The sequence below is a fragment of the Saimiri boliviensis genome, chromosome 5 (assembly GCF_048565385.1).
Source record: "Saimiri boliviensis isolate mSaiBol1 chromosome 5, mSaiBol1.pri, whole genome shotgun sequence".
In the NCBI taxonomy this organism is placed as follows: Eukaryota; Metazoa; Chordata; class Mammalia; order Primates; family Cebidae; genus Saimiri; species Saimiri boliviensis.
In genome coordinates this window covers 114,427,329-114,449,770 of record NC_133453.1, presented here as the reverse complement: position 1 = coordinate 114,449,770, position 22,442 = coordinate 114,427,329, and the positions used below count along the sequence as shown (strand labels likewise).

The window sequence follows — 22,442 nt, the reverse complement described above, 5'->3', positions numbered from 1 at the left end:
AAAAAAAAAAAAAAAATTAGCCAGGCATGGTGGTGCACACCTGTAATCCTGGCTACTCAGGAGGCTGAGGCAGGAAAATCCTTGAATCTGGGAGGCAGAGGTTGCAGGTAAGCTGATCGTGCCACTGCACTATAGCCTGGGCAACAGAGCAAGACTCCGTCTAAAAGAAAAAAATAGACCAATGAGTGGATAAACAAACTGTGATATGGACACACAATGGAATATTACTCAGCTTGAAAAAGCAAGGAGATTCTGACGTGTGCTACTACGTGGATAACGTTGTTATGAACATTGTGATGAGTGAGATAAGCCAGACACAAAAGGACACATCCTGTATGGTTCCACTTACATGAGGTCACTAGAATAGTCAAACTTGTAGTGACAGAAAGTAAAATGGTGGTTGCCGGGGCCTGAGGGGAGAGCAACGGGAAGTGAGTGTTTAATGGGTGTGCAGTTTCAGTTGGAGAATGTGAAAAAGTTCTGTGGATGGGTAGTGGTGATGGTTGCACAACAAAGCGAATGTACTTAATGCCACTGAACTGCACATTTAAAAACGGTTAAGATGCTACGTTTCAGACGGGTGTGGTGGCTCACGCCTGTAATCCCTGCACTTTGGAAGGCTGACGTGGGAGGATAGCTTCAGTTTAGGAGTTCATACAAACCACAGTGCTTCCATTATTCATGTTAAAAAGTAAAAAAAAAAAAAGGCGTTTAAAACCATCCTGGGGCCAGTCACAGCAGCTCATGCCTGTAATTCCAGCAGTTTGGGAGACCGAGGTGGGTGGATCACTAGACCATCCTGGTCTACATGGTGAAACCTTGTCCCTGCTAAAAATACAAAAATTAGCTGGGTGTGGTGGTGGGCACCCAGTTACTCAGGAGGCTGAGGCAGGAGAATTGTGGTGGGCGCCCAGCTATTCAGTAGGCTGAGGCAGAGGTTGTAGTGAGCGAAGATCGCACCATTTCACTCTAGCCTGGGCAAAAGAGCCTTAGGAAAAAAAAAAAAAAGAACCAAAAAACGAAAGAAACAGCCTGGATAACACAATGAAACCTGTCTCTGCAAGAAAATACAAAATGCAAAAATCAGCTGGGCGTGGTGGCATGCACCTGTAGTCCCAGCTCCTTCAGAAGCTGAGGTGGGAGGATGATTTGAGTCCAGGAGGTACAGGCTACAGTAAGCCGAGATGGTTCCACTGTACTCCAGCCTTGGCGACAGAGTGAGACCCTATCTCAGAAAAATGATACAATACATTTTAGGTATATTTACCACACACACACACAAACAGGCCAGTGCAGGATGAACCAGAAGAGAGCTGCTTTGTTCAGTATGAATGACTAAAGTGATGATGCCATCCACCAAGACAGGAAGCAGACCGAGTGAGCAGGTTTGTGGGGTGAGATGAGGTCAGCTCTTGGAGGTGACAATGCTCTTGATGATCAAGCCTTCAGCAGAGGCCCCCTGTGCCCACATGGGAGGTGCTTTGCCCCCTCCTCCATCAGCCTCGCAAGGCAAAGGCTCTTGCTTTCATTTCACAGGGGAGCTGATGGCATTTAGCCAGTATGACCCAGTTTTGTCCAGCCCACTGTGTCAGGCTGGGTTTGGGTGCTGAGGGCCATCCCCTGTGATGTGGCCAGTGGGGAGGGTGTGACCTGGAGCTGAGAGAGCAGATGAGAGTGAGAGGAGCTGCAGCGTTTCCTGCACTGAGATCCTGGTAAAGCCACGGGCATGGCTTAGCCCCTGCAGGAAGGAAGGAAGAGGAGGAGAAGTGAGGGCCAGCCCTGGGGGAAGCCCTACATGTAAGACTCTCTACTGAGTCCTGCCGACCGCAGCAGCTCCTCCTGGAGAAACGTCCACCCCCATGTCCCCAGGTGAAGACCTCGGCCTTGCTCAGCTCCTGCCCAGCAGCTGATGCTGCAGCCTCTGCCAAGCATGAGGAGAGGAGCCAGCTCACAGTGACTCATTCTAAATCAGGCTGGCTCCATGGGTGTGGACCAACGCCCCAGACCGCACCTGGCAGTGAGGAACCACGGGAGGAGAGGTCCGTGCTGCACTCCACTGGACGGCACTTGGAGTCTTGGCGGAAGCAAAGACACCAGCCTGACACCCAGCCAGCCCAGCCAGTGATGGGTGGAGAGGAGGCAAGGCTGGGGGCTGGTGGGTGACTGTGTAATTCCCAAGCCGGGTGAAAATCTGTACCGGTTTTGAGGAGGAGGTCACTTCCCAGCTCCAAATAATAGAAGCATCCAGAAGGAAATAACCGGAGGCTTCTGCCAATTGATCGGGAGACTGGGAAAAGGTCCCACAGTTATTAATAACCTCTGTGTTCTGGGAACTGATTTCATGCACCAGACAAAAGGATTAAAAAGTTGCTGTTGAAGGCAAAGTGGTTTCAGCCAACCCTCTCCTTTCTGTCTTCCAATAAATAAGCATTTTTCTTCACGGGAACCCTTTGAGATGATTGGCCCCTTGACAGATCTGGTGAGCTGGGAGCTGTGTGGCTGACTGGTTTATTTTGGTAACCACTCTGTCCTCGTGAAGTACTTTCTGCGGGCAACCCTCATTTCACTCGCTCTGAGTGTGGGGTGAGAACAGTTGCTCCTGTGGCTTCTGGAAAACAGCTGAAGGTAGAGCCCACTCCTGGCCTGAGCCCTTAGCAGCATGTCCTGTAGGAATCCTGGAAGAGAGACACTATGTGTATGTGTGTGTGTGTGTGTGTGTGTGTGTGTGTGTGTGTGTGTATATATACTTTTTTTTTTTTTTTTTGAGACAGAGTCTTGTTCTGTCACCAGGCGCCAGGCTGGAGTGCAATGGCGCGATCTCGGCTCACTGCAATCTCCGTCTCCTGGGTTCAAGCAGTTCTCCTGCCTCAGCCTCCCGAATAGCTGGGACTACAGGTGCACGCCACTATGCCCAGCTAATTTTCGTATTTCTTAGTGGAGACAGGGTTTCACCATGTTGGCCAGGATGGTCTTGATCTCTTGACCTCGTGATCTGCCCGCCTCGGCCTCCCAAAGTGCTGGGATTAACAGGTGTGAGCCACTGCGCCCGGCTGAGAGACACTGTATTAATTCATCCTTGCAAAGTTAATGCAATGAACTTCAACTTGTACAACAGAGTTGTGGTGACGCTGTTGTACAAATTGGAGTTCATTGCATTAACTTTGCAAGGATGATAGCTGGCCTTTCGCACGTATTGAGCCCGCTCAGTAAGAGGATACAAATGAACAGATTAAGAGCTGAGAGACTGTTAGAGAGACAGCTTCCTGTAGAGACAGTGTTAGAAACCACAGTCAGTTCGCTCACTTTCTAAACTATGAGCAACTTGAAGGTAGGGTCAGTGTCTCACCGATATCCATACTCACATCTGACAGTGCCCATGAAGATTAGCTGCTCTGTAAATTAATATAATTGAATGCTATTGTGACATGGAATTATTACAAAAGACAACCACCCACTACTTACAACTCCATTCCTATGATAATTTATTTCCTTGTCTCAGCCAAGGAGATAAGAACTGAAACCACCTTTGCAAAATCATGACTGAGACAGTGAAAGAGATCTAACTTAACTGACTCCATCTTGCTTCTAACCTCCAAGCTGGCCTTGTTCATTCCTGGGCGTAGGCTAAACCAATTTTGGGAGAAACTTAGTTTACAGTTTAATCAAAGATGGGTAACAGCCCTTTCCCAAGTAGACCTTCTTGCCTGGGGACTAGATTGCCTTTGTAGAACTAACATTAGCCACAAGATTAGAAATTATGGTTTAGGAGTCTTGCAGCTGGAGGCTGCAAGATTCTGACCCTCTCTACATTGCTCCTAATATCAGTACCTGAGATATTCTTCAGACCCTGCGATTGATGGATCCACTGGCACCACCCAGGTCAATAAACTGGCTCTTCTCATCTTGTGGCCCCCACCCATGAACTGACTCAGTGCAAGAGGACAGCTTCGACTCCCTATGATTTCATCCCTGATCAATCTGCACTCCTGGCTCACTGGCTTCCCCTCACCCACCAAATTATCTTTAAAAGCTCTGCTCCCTGAATGTTCGGAGAGACTGATTTGAGTAATAATAAAACTCCAGTCTCCGGCACAGCTGACTCTGCGTGAATTACTCTTTTTCTATTGCAATTCCCCTGTCTTGATGAATTGGCTCTGCCTAGGCAGTGGGCAAGGTGAACCCCTTGGGTGGTTACACACAGTCTCTTGTCCTTGCTCCCTGCTGTCCCCACTGGTGGAATCCCCAGTCCCCAAGCATGGTTAGGAGCAGCTCTTTGCCAGGCTCTGTGACTCAGTCACAGATCAACCTTGGTCAAGTTCACAGTTCCTCTGTGCACTCAGCACATGCAAAGATAAATTCTTCTTTCCTGTCCCTCTTCCTTCTACTGATGTAAATGTTGACCAGAGGTTTTCTAACTCCCTCCCAAAGCCTTCCACCTAAATGACTACACAAGCTGCTTAACTGACCTCTTGTCCCTTTCTTTTTTTTTTTTTTTTCTTTTGAGATGGAATTTTGCTCCTGTTGCCCAGGCTAGGGTGCAATGGCGTGTTCTTGGCCCACTGCAACCTCCAACTCCCAGGTTCTAGTGATTCTCCTGCCTCAGCTTCTAGAGTAGCTAGGATTACAGGTATGTGCCACCATGCTCGGCTAATTTTGTATTCGTAGAGATGGGGTTTTGCCATGTTGGCCAGGCTGGTCTCAAACTCCTGACATCAAGTGATCCTCCTGCCTCAGACTCCCAAAGTGCTGGGATTATATATCCTTACCTGTCCCTTTCTTTTTTTTTTTTTTTTTGAGACGGAGTTTCGCTCTTGTTACCCAGGCTGGAGTGCAATGGCGTGATCTCGGCTCACCGCAACCTCCGCCTCCTGAGTTCAGGCAATTCTCCTGCCTCAGCCTCCTGAGTAGCTGGGATTACAGGCACGCACCACCATGCCCAGCTAATGTTTTGTATTTTTTTTTTTTTAGTAGAGACGGGGTTTCACCATGTTGACCAGGATGGTCTCGATCTCTCGACCTTGTGATCCACCCGCCTTGGCCTCCCAAAGTGCTGGGATTACAGGCTTGAGCCACCGCGCCCGGCCTACCTGTCCCTTTCAATCCAGTTTCCTTTCTGCAGTGAGGGTGCTTTTTTCTTTTTCTTTTTCTTTTCTTTTTTTTTTTTTTTTTTGAGACGGAGTTTCACTCTTGTTGCCCAGGCTGGAGTGCAATGGCGCGATCTCGGCTCACCGCAACCTCCGCCTCCTGGGTTCAGGCAATTCTCCTGCCTCAGCCTCCTGAGTAGCTGGGATTACAGGCACGTGCCACCATGCCCAGCTAATTTTTGTATTTTTAGTAGAGACGGGGTTTCACTATGTTGACCAGGACGGTCTCGATCTCTTAACCTCGTGATCCACCCACCTCGGCCTCCCAAAATGCTGGGATTACAGGCTTGAGCCACCGCGCCCGGCTTCTTTTTCTTTTTCTTTTTTTGTTGAGACAGTCTTGACTGTTGCCCTGGCTGGAGTGCAATGGTGTGATCTTGGCTCACTGCAATCTCTGCTTCCCGGGTTCAAGAGATTCTCCTGCCTCAGCCTCCAGAGTAGCTAGGACTACAGGCACGTGCCACCACGCTCTGCTCATTTTTGTATTTTTAGTAGAGAGGGGTTTCATCATGTTGGCCAGTGTAATCTCAAATTCCTGACCTCAAGTGATCCGCCTGCCTCGGCCTCCCAGAGTGTTAAGATTGCAGGCATGAGCCACCGTGCCTGGTCTGAGAGTGCTTTTACTCAAACACAATCAATCGGGTTTTAATTCAGCCTCCTGAATAGCTAGGGCTACAGGTACATGCCACCATGCCTGGCTCCTGGCAGATTCTTACAAACGTAAACAAACCTATGACCCAGCATTTCACTCCTGAGTATCTACTTACAAGAAATGAAAATGTTCACAAAAAGACTTGTACTTGTTTTTCAAAAAAGTTTTATCTATAATAGCCAACCACTGGAAACAATCCAAATGTCCATCAATTGGTGAACAAATTGTAGTAATCGATGTAATAGAATACTGCTTAGCAATTTAAAAAAATGAATTACTGATACACATGACATAGACGAATCTCTGAAGCATTTTGCTAAATGAAAGAAACTAGACACAGAGGACCACATACTGTATTTACAAGGAAGAACAGAAAAGGCAGAACCATTGTTTCAGAAAGCTGATCACTAGTTAGCCAGAGCTGGGAATGGGGGAAGGGACTTGACTGCAAAGGGGCAAGACCCATGGTTGGGGTAATGTTGGTTTTACAACTGTATGAGTTTGTTGAAACCCACTGAATACTTTAAGATTGGTAAACTTTGCTGTTTGTAAATTATACCTACATAAAGCTGATTTAAAATAAATATGCTGGGTGTGGTGGCTCACTCCTGTAAACCCAGCACTTTGGGAGGCCGAGGCCACCAGATCTTGAGGTCAGGAGTTCGAGACCAGCCTGGCCAACATGGAGAAACCCCATCTCTACTAAAAGTACAAAAATTAGCTGGGCGTGTTGACGGGCGCCTGTAATCTCAGCTACTCGGGAAGCTGAGGCAGGAGAATTGCTTGAACCTGGGAGCGAGACTCCACCTCAAAAAAAAAAAAAAAGTAAATAAAGGCATATAACAGTGAAAAAACCCACCATCTGGAAAAAAAAATTAAAGAAATGATAGAGAATTGCATGGTGAGGAGGCTTAAGACAGGATGCTCTGGAGGAATCAAGTTCCATCCAACCCGGGGCTGTTTGGTGCGGGAGAGGTATCCTGGCAGATTGTTCTGAGGTTGTGGTTCTCAAACTTTGCTTGACATCAGGACAGCTTGGGAACTTGGAAGAAAACAAAGGCCCAGCCCCTATCCTGCTGCAATGAGCCTGGCCTCTTTGTTCTTTTCAGGCACTTTCTTAGGTGGTGGCCGTGTTGGACTTCCCTGGTTTGCTCTAACTCACACTGCTAGTTCCTCCCCAGAGCTTTGTGTGCATTCTTTCCCTTCCTGGAGGGCTCAGGCACCTTCCGGCCGCTGGGGTTGGGTTAGGCCCCCTTATCATGCGCCCCTGGCTTACTGGGCCTGCTTTCCATAGCACACAACTTATCATTGCTTGTTTGCCATCTGCCTTCCTCATGAGAGAGTAAGCTCTATGAGGACGGGGCCCAGGTTACCAGTGTGTGGGACGGTGCCTGACACACTGTTAATTTACCTGTTCTTTGACCGTGGTCCTGAAGTGATGCCCAGAAGGATTGAGGAAGTTGAGGTCAAGATCATGGCCCAGTGTGTAAAGCTCCAAGCCAGCTCTTCCTTTTTCAAAACCAGAAAAGCTGCATGTTTAGATTGCTTTAGGAGATTCAGCTCCATTACAATTGAGGTGGGTAATGAGTTTCCCTCATAAACTAAGTTTTTTTTTTTCCTTGTCTTTTTTGTTTTTCACATCAGATAGGTAAGGTGTCAAGGTAGTCACAAGATTTGAGGGAGGCATATCTCACATGAGTGTGAAAACTCAAAAGATCTAAACTAGGCCGGGCGCGGTGGCTCAAGCCTGTAATCCCAGCACTTTGGGAGGCCGAGGCGGGTGGATCACGAGGTCGAGAGATCGAGACCATCCTGGTCAACGTGGTGAAACCCCGTCTCCACTAAAAATACAAAAAATTAGCTGGGCATAGTGGTGCGTGCCTGTAATCCCAGCTACTCAGGAGGCTGAGGCAGGAGAATTGCTTGAACCCAGGAGGCGGAGGTTGCGGTGAGCCGAGATCATGCCATTGCACTCCAGCCTGGGTAACAAGAGCGAAACTCCGTCTCAAAAAAAAAAAAAAAAAAAAAAAAAAAAGATCTAAACTAAATTTTTTTTTTTTTTTTTTTTTTTTTTTGAGTTGGAGTTTTTGCTCTTGTTACCCAGGCTGGAGTGCAATGGCACGATCTCGGCTCACCGCAACCTCCGCCTCCTGGGTTCAGGCAATTCTCCTGCCTCAGCCTCCTGAGTAGCTGGGATTACAGGCACGCGCCACCACGCCCAGCTAGTTTTTTGTATTTTTAGTAGAGATGGGGTTTCACCACGTTGACCAGGATGGTCTCGATCTCTCGACCTCGTGATCCACCCGCCTCGGCCTCCCAAAGTGCTGGGATTACAGGCTTGAGCCACCGCGCCCGGCGTTTTTTTTTTTTGAAGATGGGGTTTCACCATGATGGTCAGGCTGGTCTTGAACTCCTGACCTCAGATGATCCACCACCTGCCCCCAGACTCCCGAAGTGCTAGGATTACAGGCATGAGCCACCGTGCCCGGCCTGGTTTTTTTTTTGAGATGGTGTTTCACTCTTGTCTCCCAGGCTGGAGTGCAATGTCTTGGCTCACCGCAACCTCTGCCTCCCAGGTTCAAGTGATTCTCCTGCCTCACCCTCTTGAGTAGCTGAGATTACAGCATGTGCCACCATGCCCAGATAATTTTTTGTATTTTTAGTAGAGAGGGGGTTTCTCCATGTTAGTCAGGCTGGTCTCAAACTCCCGACCTCAGGTGATCCATCTGCCTCAGCCTCCCAAAGTGCTGGGATTACAGGTGTGAGCCACTGTGCCCAGCTGACTAAATTTTGAAACAAATCCGCAAGTGCGTTTTTCCTCCACAGGATAAGAGTTTCTCCACACGTTTTGACTTGGGTCCATGGGCGTTGCTTCCCCCACCTACAGCCTTCAAAAGACCATGGGTGCAAAGTCCAAACTCTGACCCTTCTGCCTATGATTCTCCATCAAATGAGGGGCCGAAATTAAAACTACAATGAGCTTTCACTAAACACCCACTAGAGTGGCTAAAATGTAAAATTCTGATTATACAAAATATTGGCAAGAATATAGAGTAACTGGGACTCCCATACATTGCTGCTGGAAATAGTTTGGCAGTTTCCTATAAAGTTAGAATAAATTTATCATATAACCCAGAGATCCAACTTGTACGTATTTATCCAAGAGAAATGAAAACATATGTTCCTTCAAAGCCTTGTATATGAATATTTTAAAGTGCTTTATTAATGATAGCATAAAACTGGAAGCAATTAAAATGTCTATCAGCTGGAGAATGGACAAGCTGTGTTTCATTCACCCAGCAAGAAAAAGAACTACAGATACGTGGATGATCTCAAAACACTTATGGTCTGTGAAACAGAAAAAAATGAGCCCATGCTGTACGATTCCATTCATATGAAATACAGAAAAGTTTAGCTGGGCGTGATGGCAGGCGCCTGTAGTCCCAGCTGCTCAGGAGGCTGAGGCAGGAGAATCAACTGAACCCAGGAGGCGGAGGTTGCAGCGAGCCAAGATTGTGCCACTGCACTCCAGCCTGGGCGACAGAGTGAGACTCCACCTCAAAAAAAGGAAAGAAAAGAAATTATGGAAAAGGCAAACGATAAGGTCAGAAATGAGATCAGTGGTAGCCTGGAACCAGGGGTTGAGGGAGAAGATTGGTCACAAAGGAGCATGAGGGAATTGTAGGGTGATGGAAATATTCTGCAGTTTTGCACAAGTGAATGTATTTGTCAAAACTCATTCAACAGTTGGACATGGTGGCTCCCACCTGCAGTCCAAGGACTTTGAGATGCTGAGAGGAATAAACTGACATTAAAGTCTGTTTTGGGCCAGGTGCCGTGGCTCACGCCTGTAATCCCAGCACTTTGGGAGACCGAGGTGGGCGAATCACCTGAGGTCAGGAGTTCGAGACCAGCCTGGCCAACATGGTGAAACCCCATCTCTACTAAGAGTACAAAAATTAGCCAGGCAAGGTGGCTCACGCCTGTAATCCCAGCACTTTGGGAGGCTGAGGCGATCAGATCACCTAAGGTCAAGACCAGCCTGACCAACATGATGAAACGCCGTCTCTACTAAAAATACAAAAATTAGCTTGGCATAGTGGCAGGCACCTGTAATCCCAGTTGCTTGGCAGGCTGAGGCAGGAGACTCACTTGAACCTGGGAGGCGGTAGTTGCAGTGAGCCAAGATCGCGCCATTGCACTCCAGCCTGGGTGACAGAGTGAGACTACGTCTCAAAAAAAAAAAAAAAAAAAAAAAAAAGTACAGCCAGGTGTGGTGGTGTGTGCCTGTAGTCCCAGCTACTTGGGAGGCTGAGGCAGGAGAATTGCTTGAATCCAGGAGGTGGAGGTTGCGGTGAGCCCAGATTTCGCCATTGCACTCCAGCCTGGGCGACAGAGAGACTTCATCTCAAAAACAAAACAAAACAGAACAAACGTCTGTTTTGTTTTTAAGACCTACTTCAATGCAAGCAGAACAAATGTTCAATCACTGAAAACATGGCTTTTGAAAGGAAAAAATAAAGAAAAGCTCTGCCACTGGGCTTGTGTTACCTGCTTAAAGGATCTGGTGGCTGAATGAAGGTCATTACATCGTCAGAGAAATCCCTTACTTCCTGACACATGTAGCATCTATGTGGAACAATTAATTGCAACCCTACACCTGCCACACAAGGGATTTTTATGGTCTCCCAACCCCGTGTTGTTAAAATGAAGGGTCAACCTCCCTGCTGGTGAGTGGGAAATTCTTCACATACCTGCTTGGTGTGATTTGTTGGCCATTTTTCCATCTAGCAGGCAGCTGTGGGTAACGTTTAACCAGAAAAAGAGAGGCTAAATTATGCAAGACATTTATAACATAAAGAGAGGAGAAGCTTCCCTCTGGTCACACTGGGGTAGGCAAGAGTACACGTGGGCTTCCTCTCATTTTACCAGCAAAACAGGTGCCAAATATCCCCCCGGGCTTCCGAGAGCCCCTGCTCTCAGCTTGCTGAGGCTCTTGGAAACTGTTTGAAGGCTTCCAAACACCTGCTAACAGGAAGACAGAAGAGTGAGGTTTCTATTTTCTGGCTTCATCAGGATGATAGGAATGTTCCCGAGTCTACTGCAGCCCCTCACTGTGACCACATCAGCAGGGCGGGGCGGGGGTGGTGCTGGCAGGGGCCTCTTCCCACCAGGGCGCTTGAGCCCACCTCTGACGGCCTCATTCCTAGCTATTTGGTTTTTTTAAATGTTTTTTTTTTGTTGTTGTTGTTGTTTGATTGTTTTTCCTAGCCATTTGTTGTAAGTCTTTCCTCTTCAACCTACAATCGTTTCAAATCTGCCAATTTCTCTCTCCTTCCTTCCTTCCTTTCTCTTTTTCTTTCTACTTTCTTTCTTTCTCTCTCTTCCTCCCTCCTTTTCTCTCTCCTTCCTTTCTTTCTTTCCTTCCTTCCTCCCTCCCTCCCTCTTTCTCTTTCATTCATTTGTTCCTTCCTTCCTCCCTCTCTCTCTCTTTTCCTTCCTTCCTTTTTTCCTTTTCTTTTTTCTTTCTTTCTTCTTTCTTTCTCTCTTTCTCTCTCTCTCTTTCTCTCTCTCTCTCTCTCTTTCTTTCTTTCTTTCTTTCGACAGAGTCTCACCATGTTGCCCACACCAGCTCCTGGATTCAAGCAATACTCCCACATACCAAATAGTTGGGACTACATGTATGTGCCACTATGCCCAGCAAATCAGCCAATTAATAAAAAAAAAAAAACTGTTGCCTGTATTAGGATGGTTTTGCTTGACAGAAATGTAACTCAAACTAGTTTCAGGGAGAAAAGGAAATTATTAGCACACCTTACTGAGACGTCTGGGAGATGACAATCATGGCTGGATGAAGGGCTCACATAACGGCATCCGGAAACCATCTCCTTCCATCGCTTGGTTTGGCTTTCTTTGGGGTTGTCTTTATTCTTGGGCTAGAGCTCCCTGTGGTGATGAAAGGGCCACCAGCTGCTGCTATGAGTTCAGAGACACTTGGGAAGAGTGCCTATCCCTATAGTTCTAGCAAGAGTCCTAGGGAGGACTCTCATTCGCTCAGACTTTATAACATGTCTGTCCCTGTGGCCTGGGCCTTGTCGCCACTGGCAGGACCCCTTGCTGGGGTTACTCACGTGGTTGATTTGAAAGGGAGACTCGAGCCGGGTGCAGTGAGTGGCTCACACCTGTAATCCCAGCACTTTGGGAGGCCGAAGAGGACGGATCACGAGGTCAGGAGATCAAGACCATCCTGGTTAATATGATGAAACCCCGTCTCCACTAAAAATACAAAAAGTTAGCTGGGTGTGGGGCGTGGTGGTGGGTGCCTATAGTTCCAGTTACTCGGGAGGCTGAGGCAAGAGCATCCCTTGAACCTGGGAGGTGGAGGTTGCAGTGAGCCGAGATCACGCCACTGCACTCCAGCCTGGATGAAGGAGAAAGACTCCGTCTTAAAAAAAGAAAAGAAAAAAAAAAAAGAAAAAAAGAAACGGAGACTGGAACGGGTTGAGTGGAGAGAGGTGGTGAATTCAAAGAAAATTGAGAGGCGAACAAGCAAGGCCAAGGAGACTTGGCAACCAGAAACAGCAGATGTCTGCCACGGTCCTCCTCTGTTTCTTAGGCGTTTCCTAGTACGGGGCTCTGAATCTCGGGTCTTCCCTAACCCCCACAGTGGTGTCAGATAATTTCCTCCTTTCTACTGAATGAGCTCATTGGGCACTTCTCTCACATAGATCCGTCCCCTTGGCACTTCCTGGGTGCCTGTTCTGTGCAGGTGATTGCCAAGTGTGGGGGAGCAGGAGGGGGTGAGCCCAAGATTGAACCGGGCACAGTCCGAGGGAGACAGATGGTAAACAATTACAGTGGGGTCTGTCCCCTGGCTCTTTGAGTTTGTGCTCATCTTCCTGTGTTCCTAGTATTTGTACCTCAGAAACGCTCTCTGATGTTAGGCACTGATCTGTGACAGGCAGGACAGATCAGTCAAGGTGGTGGAGGAGCGTGGCTGCGGATGTGCGTTGACTGTGGCTATTTACCCTGCCAGGCAGGAGGCCGTGATTGCTCTGGTCAGCACAATCTGGAGCTGTCCCTCACCAGGGAAAGCTGGGGATCGCATCAGAACTTCTTAGGCAGTGAGGATTTGTGGGGCTCAAATGAACTCTAGAAGTTAGGGCAGGAGGGACCTTAACTGGCTAATTCAGTGCCTTCTCTCCCTGATACAAGTGCGTAGGCTCAGAGAGGGATCAGGGCTCCACCACGCACCCCAGCAAGTTTCCACATGGCCAGAAGAAAATCTCCATCCCCTTCCACCTGTGTCTCCTGCCTTCACCACCACTGCGGCCAGAGCTTTATGGAAAGTAGTTAGTTTCAATCCCTGGGAGGCAAAAAAATAATCCAGTAAGAGAAGAAATAAAAGGCAATGCCTCTGGTTTACAGAGTGCCGTTTCCAAAAAAGGAAAATGAGTTACAGAGAAAGATTTCCATTGAATGGATGGGGGAAGTAGGAAAATAAGTAGCTAATAGTGATAGAAAAACATGATGTACTGGGAGCTAGGAGATACAGGTGAGGCCAGGTGCAATGGCTCATGCCTGTAATCCCAGCACCTTGGGAGGCCGAGGCAGGTGGATCACCTGAGGTCAGGAGTTCAAGACCAGCCTGGTCAACATGGTGAAATCCTGTCTCTACTAAAAATACAAAAATTAGCTGGGTGTGGTGCCACCCGCCGGTGATCCCAGCTACTTGGGAGGCTTAGGCAGGAGAATTACTTGAACCTGGGAGGCAGAGGTTGCAGTGAACTGAGATTGTGCCACTGCACTCCAGCCTGGGCGATAGCTCAAGACTCCATCTCAAAAAAAAAAAAAAAAAAAAAAAAAAAAAAAAGAGAGATACAGGTGAGCATGGCAACTGTGGGGCATCTACAGCCGCCTGGATAGAGCCATGGATAGCTTGCATGTGGCCAGCATCATAATTATTCATCAAATCCAAGACACTTGTGGATATAAGACCCTTTACAATTTTATGTATCATTAAAAAAGAAAACACTGCCAATTATGCTATGATATGCCACAGGTGAGTTTCTGTGGCCAAATCCATGGCCTGTAGGGGTAGATGTAAAATCTGCACCCTGGCTGGGCACAGTGGCTCACCCCTGTAATCCCAGCACTTTAGGAGGCTGAGGCAGGTGGATCACCTGAGGTCAGGAGTTCAAGACCAGCCTGGCCAACATGGTGAAACCTTATTTCTACTAAAATACAAAAATTAGCTGAGTGTAGTGGTGCATGCCTGTAATCCCAGCTACTCAGGAGGCTGAGGCAGGAGAATTGCTTGAACCTGGGAGGCAGAGGTTGCAGTGAGCCAAGATCGTGCCACTGCACTCCAGCCTAAGCAACAGAGTGAAACTCCATCTAAAAAAGAAAAGAAAAGAAAAGAAATCTGTACCCCTTGCTCCCAATCCCATTAAATGAGAGCAAGAAGAATAAGAACCATGAACAGGACAGATCTGGGACGCAGGGTTAAGGACAGGCCCAGGACTCAACTAGGAGGGATCATCTGTGTTACACCAGTTTGGATGCTAAGCACCACAGAAGTTTGAGACAAGCTCCCTAACACAAGTGTGATCTATGAACTCGGGTCTTTGTTGCCTTGCTCCTTCCAAAGGGATCCTCTCATTCTTAACCTGTCCATGAATGTCTCAAGTATATAATTATTGATTAGAAGAATATTTTTCAGACCAATCAGCAGCACAAAAATGTCTGGAAAAAGAAAACTGCCCTACAGTACACTTTTACATTTTTCTAAAGCAGAGCAAAAGATGAAGCAAACGGATTTGTAACTTCCGGAAGCTGGTGAAAACAGTTTGCTCTAAAAAGAAATAAAAATGTCGGTCGGGGGCTGGGCGCGGTGGTTCAAGCCTGTAATCCCAGCACTTTGGGAGGCTGAGGCAGGTGGATTACGAGATCAAGAGATCGAGACCATCCTGGTCAACATGGTGAAACCCGGTCTCTACTAAAAATACGAAACATTAGCTGGGCATGGTGGCACATGCCTGTAATCCCAGCTACTCAGGGGGCTGAAGCAGGAGAATTGCCTGAACCCAGGAGGCAGAGGTTGCGGTGAGCTCTAGCCTGGGTAACAAGAGCGAAACTCCGTCTCAAAAAAAAAAAAAAAAAAAAAAAAAGAGAAATAGAAGGCTGAGTGCAGTGGCTCGCATCTGCTATCTCAGCACTTCCGGAGGTCAAGGTGGGCAGATCACCTGAGGCCGGGAATTTGAGACCAGCCTGACCAACATGGAGAAACCCTGTCTCTACTAAAAATACAAAATTAACGGGGCATGTTGGCGCATTCCTATAATCCCAGCTACTCGGGAGGTTGAGGCAGGAGAATCGCTTGAACCTGGGAAGAGGAGATTGTGGTGAGCTGAAATCGCACCATTGCACTCCAGCGTAGGCAACATGAGTGAAATTCTGTCTCAAAAAAAAAAAAAAAAAAAAAAAAAAAAAAGGGAGAAATAGAAGAAAAATTGACCACACTCTTTCAGAAGAAAAAACTGCCAGTGACTATCCTGTATCATTGCCAAAAACATCTCAACAGTTCTCTTTCGTGTCAGATAATTAGGGTGCTTTCCAGCCGGGTGCGGTGGCTCACGCCTGTAATCCCAGCACTTTGGGAGGCCAAGGCGGGTGGATCACGAGGTCAAGAGATCAAGACCATCCTGGTCAACATGGTGAAACCCCGTCTCTACTAAAAATACAAAAAAATTAGCTGGGCATGGTGGCTCGTGCCTGTAATCCCAGCTACTCAGGAGGCTGAGGCAGGAGAATTGCCTGAACCCAGGAGGCGGAGGTTGCGGTGAGCCGAGATCGCGCCATTGCACTCCAGCCTGGGTAACAAGAGCGAAACTCCGTCTCAAAAAAAAAAAACGAAAACAAAAACAAAAAAACAAGAGTGAAACTCTGTCTCAAAAAAAAAAAAAATTAGGGTGTTTTCCTTGGTTCCTCTTGCAGGATTCCTACTTTCCCCCAAACCAGCCCACCCCTGTTTTGAATAACCAAATCACACAACCTGTGAATGAAGGTGCAGAGAACAGCAGCATTACTCATGGCACATTTACTGCGGAAACCATGTTTGGCAACTATCAGATGTCTGGATTTCCTTTCCTGGGCTTTGTAAGGTTGACAGCATTTATTTATAACAGGAGAGATTCCAAAATTGGTCACTATCAGCAAAGAAAGGTAATGTCTGCGAGACTGGTACAAGTTTGTTTTATTTTGTTAATACACACTTAAGCAGAGCAGGCCACTGCAATAACTGGTAAGCTACTTAATTATAAAACAGATCAGTTACTGGAACAGGAGAAATTTGTAGACAGGTATGTGAAACATTCCCTAACTGGATCAATGGGACGGGACATTAACTGTTGCCTAAGGTAAACTAGTCCAATAGTTTAATTATTTTGTTTTTATTTGTTTTGGAGAGAAAAAAGCACAGAAATAGATCATCTATATGTAACTTGAAAAATATTTCCAAAACTTTGAGGTTTACTAGCTGAAGTAGAAAAATGCTCCAAATTCTAAGGCCAGTGTTTACTTCATGTTTATAATTCAGGCCTCATGAATAACAAATAAAACCAAAATGGCCCAGAGACTGGAAAACAGGTAATCCTCTGAACACCATGGGCTACGGATGGTGTTTACAGTGATTGTGGTACTAAAGCAAAGTTCTCCTGTGTGAAATTTTCTTTTTAAAACAGAGCCATCATTTTAATATACACCTAAGGACATTTATATACATTGTATATAATTATATACAATTATTTGCTGTTCAGGGGCAGTGGCTCATGCCTGTAACCCTAGAGGTTTGGGACATCAAGAGAGGAGAATCACCTGAGGCCAGGAATTCCCAAATAGCCCGGGCAGCATACCGAGGACCCATTTCTATTAAAAAAAAAAAAAAGAAAGAAAGAAAGAAAGAAAAAAAGGCTGGGCACAGTGGCTCATGACTGTAATCCCAGTACTTTAGGAGGCTAAGGTGGGCAGATCACCTGAGGCCATGAGTTTGAGACCAGCCTGGCCAACATGGTAAAACTCCATCTCTACTAAAAATCAGCCAAGCATGGTGGCACATACCTGTAATTCCACCTCTGTGGGAGGCTGAGGCAGGAGGATCCCTTGTACCTGGGAGGTGGAGGTTCCAGTGAGCCGAGACCATGCCATTGCACTCCAGCCTGAGGGATAAGAGCAAAACTCCGGCTCAAGAAAAAAAATTAGCTGGGCCTTGTGCAAGTTCCTGTAGTTTCAGCTACTCAGGAGGGCCAGGGTGGGAGGATCACCTCAGGCCAGGAGTTTAAGGCTGCAGTGAGCTATGACTGTGCTACTGTGCTCTAGCCTGGGTGACACAGTGAGATCTTGTCTCTAAAAACCAGTATAAATCAAACCAAAACGTTTTGAGAGGTCAAGGCGGGAGGACTGCTTGAGGCCAGGAGTTGGAGACCAGCCTGGGCAATATAGTGAGACTTCATCTCTAATTAAAAAAAAAAAAAAAAACTTGTCTGTAGATATTGTAGAATCAATGAAAGTTCTATTTCTTCATCTTTATACACAAATTCATAAGGTAAACATTTTCATGGTTCATGTCATTGGAATGTCATATTGCTGGTGATCCAAACCCATTAGGCAAATATATTTTCACCAATGGCTAACTATTGGAAATATGTTTCCTCAGCACCAAGCTGCTTAAGAGGCATTTGATAGTGGTAGTTTCTGTCCTGTAGTAGCGTAGAAATTGGTGTGCTGTATATATGTGTGTTCATATGTCTATAAAATTATATTTCTAAGGGAGTTCTTTTTGAAAAGATATGTTGGCTGGGCATGGTGGTTCTTGTCTATAATCCCAGAACTTTGGGAGGCCAAGGTGGGGAGGGCGGGATCACTTGAGGTCAGGAGTTCAAGACCAGCCTGGCCAACATGGTGAAGTCTCCATTAAAAATACAAAAATTAGCCAGGCATTGTAATCCCAGCTATTTAGGAGACTGAGGTAGGAGAATCATTTGAACCCAGGAGGCAGAAGCTGCAGTTAGCTGAGATCGTGCCATTGCTCTCCAGCCCGGACAACAGAGTGAGATTCCATCTTAAAAAAAAAAAAAAAAAAAAACAACACTAGGGTACAAATCTCCTTAATAATTTTGTGGTTTTGCCAGTCTCTTGAAGTGCAATGAGTTAACTGTAGATTCTTTCTGCATGCCTCAGCCTCTTCAGAAGCTGGGACTTCAGGCTCATGCCACCGTGCCAGGCTGACCGTAAATTTCAACTGCCTGGGATCTACTGCCACCTAGTGTTATATTGCTCTCAGCTATTTCAAGGCTGACCATTTAAGACTAGAAATCTTGTTGGCCTTCCTTCCACGTGTGCCCCAGTGCCCCGTTTCTGCCTCTGATTCATAAAGTCACTAGGTCCCTCTACCAATAACTTGGGGAAGGAAAACAAAACAGTGAAAAAGGAAGTCGGACGGGCACGGTGGCTCACACCTATAATCCCAGCACTTTGGGAGGCCCAGGCTGGCAGATCACCTGAGATCAGGAGTTCGAGACCAGCGCGACCAACATGGAGAAACCCCATCTCTACTAAAAATACAAAATTAGCTGGGTGCGGTGGCGTGCACCTGTAATCCCACCTACTCGGGAGGCTGAGGCAGGACAATTGCTTGAACCTGGGAGGCACAGGTTGCAGTGAGCCGAGATCACGTCTTGCACTCCAGTCTGGGTAACAAGAGTGAAACTCCCTCACAAAAACACAAAAACAAAAACAAAAAAGTTATCTGGGTGTGGTGGCAGGTGCCTGTAATCCCAGCTACTCCAGAGGCTGAGGCAAGATAATTGCTTGAGGCCAGGCGCGGTGGCTCAAACCTGTAATCCCAGCATTTTGGGAGGCCGAGGCGGGTGGATCACGAGGTCGAGAGTTCGAGACCATCCTGGTCGACATGGTGAAACCCCGTCTCTACTAAAAATACAAAAAATTAGCTGGGCATGGTGGCTCGTGCCTGTAATCCCGGCTATTCAGGAGGCTGAGGCAGGAGAAATGCCTCAACCCAGGAGGCAGAGGTTGCGGTGAGCCGAGATCGCACCATTGCACTCCAGCCTGGGTAACAAGAGCGAAACTCCGTCTCAAAAAAAAAAAAAAAAAAAAAAAAGATAATTGCTTGAACCTGAGAGGTGGGGGTTGCAGTGAGCTGAGCTATTGCACTCCAGCCTGGGTATCACAGTGACACTCTGTCTCAAAAAAAAAAAAAAAAAAAAAAGCAAGTAAAAACAAAAAACAACAGAAAAGGAAAGTGACCAGGTCTTGCCAATGCAAGCCTTTTGCTTCTCGCTGTTGTTTTTAGAGAAGGGGTCTTGCTCTCTTACCCAGAGCGGAGTGCAGTGGTATCCTCCAGCACTCACTGGTGTCTCAACTCCTGAGCTCACACAATCCTTCCATCTCATCTCAGCCTCTCAAAGTGCTGGGATTACAGGCGTGAGCCACTGTACCCAGCCCTTTTCCATTCCGTGGCCACGAATAATCTAGCATTTATGCTAATCCTGCTGAAAGTAAACTTTAAAGGCTTGAGTCACTTCAACTGGCTGACCTTATGCAATCTGCGGGCAAGCTACCTAAGATTCCTGGGCTTCAGTTTACTCATCTTTCAGATGGGAAGAGTAATATGTATTACATAGAGTTGTTCTGATGAAATGTGTTAATACATTTTAAATGTTTACAATAATATCTTACATATGCAGACATGTAATAAGTATTAATTACTGCATATATATATTTTAATCGCATATTTCATGATGTACCTGAGTCCTTCTTTTTTTGTTTTTTTTGAGATGGAGTCTTGCCCTGTCACCCAGGCTGGAGTGCAATGGCACAATCTCGGTTCACTGCAACCTCCACCTCCTGGGTTCGAGCGATCCTCCTGCCTCAGCCTCCTGAGTAGCTGGGATCACAAGCACACCACCACACCCAGCTATTTTTTTGTATTGTATTTGAGATGGGGTTTCACCATGTTTGCCAGGCTGGTCTCGAACTCTTGACCTCGTCATCCGTCTGCCTCGGCCTCCCAAAGTGCTGGGATTATAGGCGTGAGCCACCCCCAGGCCACCTGAGTCCTTAAATGGAATACAAGTGTTAAAAAGTCATTTTTACTTCCTATTTTATGGTCAAAAGGCAGATATTAGGTTCCCTGTGACAATTCAAACTGATTGTTTTGCGAGATCTTTTTTTGGGGGGGAAGAGGTTGGGATAAGAGTCTTGCTCTGTCGCCCAGGCTGGAGTACAGTGGCATGATCTCAGCTCACTGCAACTTCAGCCTCCCAGGTTCAGGTAATTCTCCTGCCTCAGCCTCCTGAGTAGCTGGGATTACAGGCATGTGCCACCACGCCTGTCTGGTTTTTGGATTTTTAGAGATGGGTTTTCATCAAGTTGGCCAGGATGGACTTGAACTCCTGCCCTCAAGTGACCTGCCTGCCTCAGGCTCCCAAAGTGCTGAGATTACAGATGTGAACTTCTGTGTCCAGCTGAGAGGTCTATTTTGCACATATTTTCACCTAGTCCGGTTTGTCTTTTCATTCTCTTAAGTGTCTTTCATGGTTTTTTTTTCTCCCCAGGAGACGGAGTCTTGCTTTGTCACTCAGGCTGGAGCCCAATGGCATGATCTCAGCTCACTGCAACCTCCGCCTCCCGGGTCCAAGCAAATCTCCTGCCTCAGCCTCCTGAGTAGCTTGGGATTAAAGGCACGCATCATCATGTCCAGCCAATTTTTGTATTTTTAATAGAGATGGGATTTCACCAGTTGGCCAGGCTGGTCTTGAACTCCTGACCTTGTGATCTGCCTGCCTCAGCCGCCCAAAGTGCTGGGAGTACAGACGTGAGCCACTGCACCCAGCTGCCTTTTTTTTTTTTTTTCTAATTGACCAGCCCTGAACCAGAATGGGTTCAGAAAGACTCCTTACCAAGGAAGTTTTAAATTTTGGGCCAGGCGCGCGCGGTGGCTCACGCCTGTAATCCCAGCACTTTGGGAGGCCGAGGCAGGTGGATCACGAGGTCAAGAGATCGAGATCATCCTGGTCAACATGGTGAAACCCTGTCTCTACTAAAAATACAAAAAATTAGCTGGGCATGGTGGCGTGTGCCTGTAATCCCAGCTATTCAGGAGGCTGAGGCAGGAGAATTGCCTGAACCCAGGAGGCGGAGGTTGCAGTGAGCCGAGATCACGCCATTGCACTCCAGCCTGGGTAACAAGAGCAAAACTCCGTTTCAAAAAAAAAAAAAATAAATAAATAAAGTAAGTTGTTCTAAAAAGTTGTTTTAAATTCTGATTAATTCCAATTTATCAACTTTTCCTTTTTATAGATTTATAGATCATGCTTTTGGTTTCATGTGTTTAACAGGTCATGAAGATTTTTCTGTTTTCTTATAAAAGTTTTTTTTTTTTTTTTGAGACAGAGTTTCCCTCTGTTGCCCAGGCTGGAGTGCAATGGTGAGATCTTGGCTCCCCACAACCTCCACCATGCCCTGGTACTTTTGTATTTTTAGTAGAGGTGGGGTTTCTCCATGTTGGTCAGGCTGGTCTCAAACTTCCAACCTCAGCCCCTGCCACTGCCTCAGCCTCCCAAAGTGCAGGGATTACAAGTGTGAGCAACCGTGCTGGTTTAAGTGTTTTAGTTTTATGTTTTACATTTAGGTCTGTGATACATTTTGAATTCATTTTTGTAGAAGATGTGAAGCTAGTGTTTCCTATCAACGTTGCTTGGAGATGCCCACCTGCTGATGTTGATCTGCAGTAACATTATATATATATATATATTTAGAGACAGAGTTTCACTAGTCACCCAGGCTAGTGTGCAGTGGTGTGATCTCGGCTCACTACAACCTCTGCCTCCGAGGTTCAGGTGATTCTCTGGCCTCAGCCTCCTGGGTAGCTGGGATTACAGGCGCCTACCACCACGCCAGGCTAATTTTTGTTTTTAGTAGAGACGAGGTGGACAGGCTGGTCTTGAACTCCTGACCTCAGGTGATCCACCTGCCTTGGCCTCCCAAAGTGCTAGGATTATAGGCATAAGCCACCATCCCTGGCCGAGTATGATTTCTTACTTTTTTTTTTTGAGACAGTCTTACTCTGTCACCCAGGCTAGAGTGCAATGGCACCATCTTGGTTCACTGCAACCACCTCCTGAGTTCAAGCGATTCTTGTGCCTCAGCCTCCCAAGTAGCTGGGACTATAGGTGTGTGCCACCATATCCAGCTAATTTTTGTATTTTATTTAATTAATTTTTTTTTTTACATAGAGACAGGGTTTCACCATATTGGTCAGGCTGGTCTTGACTCTTGACCTCATGATCCACCCGCCTGGGCCTCCCAAAGTGCTGGAATTACAGGTGCCCCACAAAAGTATGTTTTTTCTTTTTTTTTTTTTTTTCTGAGATGGAGTCTCACTCTGTCACCCAGGCTGGAGTGCAGTGGCACAATCTCCACTCACTGCAACCTCCACCTCCCGCATTCAAGCGATTCTCCTGGCTCAGCCTCTGGAGTAAGCTGGGATTACAGGGGCCAGCCACCATGCCTGGCTAATACTTGTATTTTTAGTAAAGATAGGGTTTTGCCATGTTGGCCAAGCTGGT

General features: G+C 46.8%; 1 pseudogene; it reads right to left on the bottom strand.

The window, feature by feature from the left end:
* Nucleotides 1-7,434: 7,434 nt before the first annotated feature.
* Nucleotides 7,435-7,525, bottom strand: LOC120368261 (small nucleolar RNA U13; annotated as a pseudogene).
* Nucleotides 7,526-22,442: the final 14,917 nt, after the last annotated feature.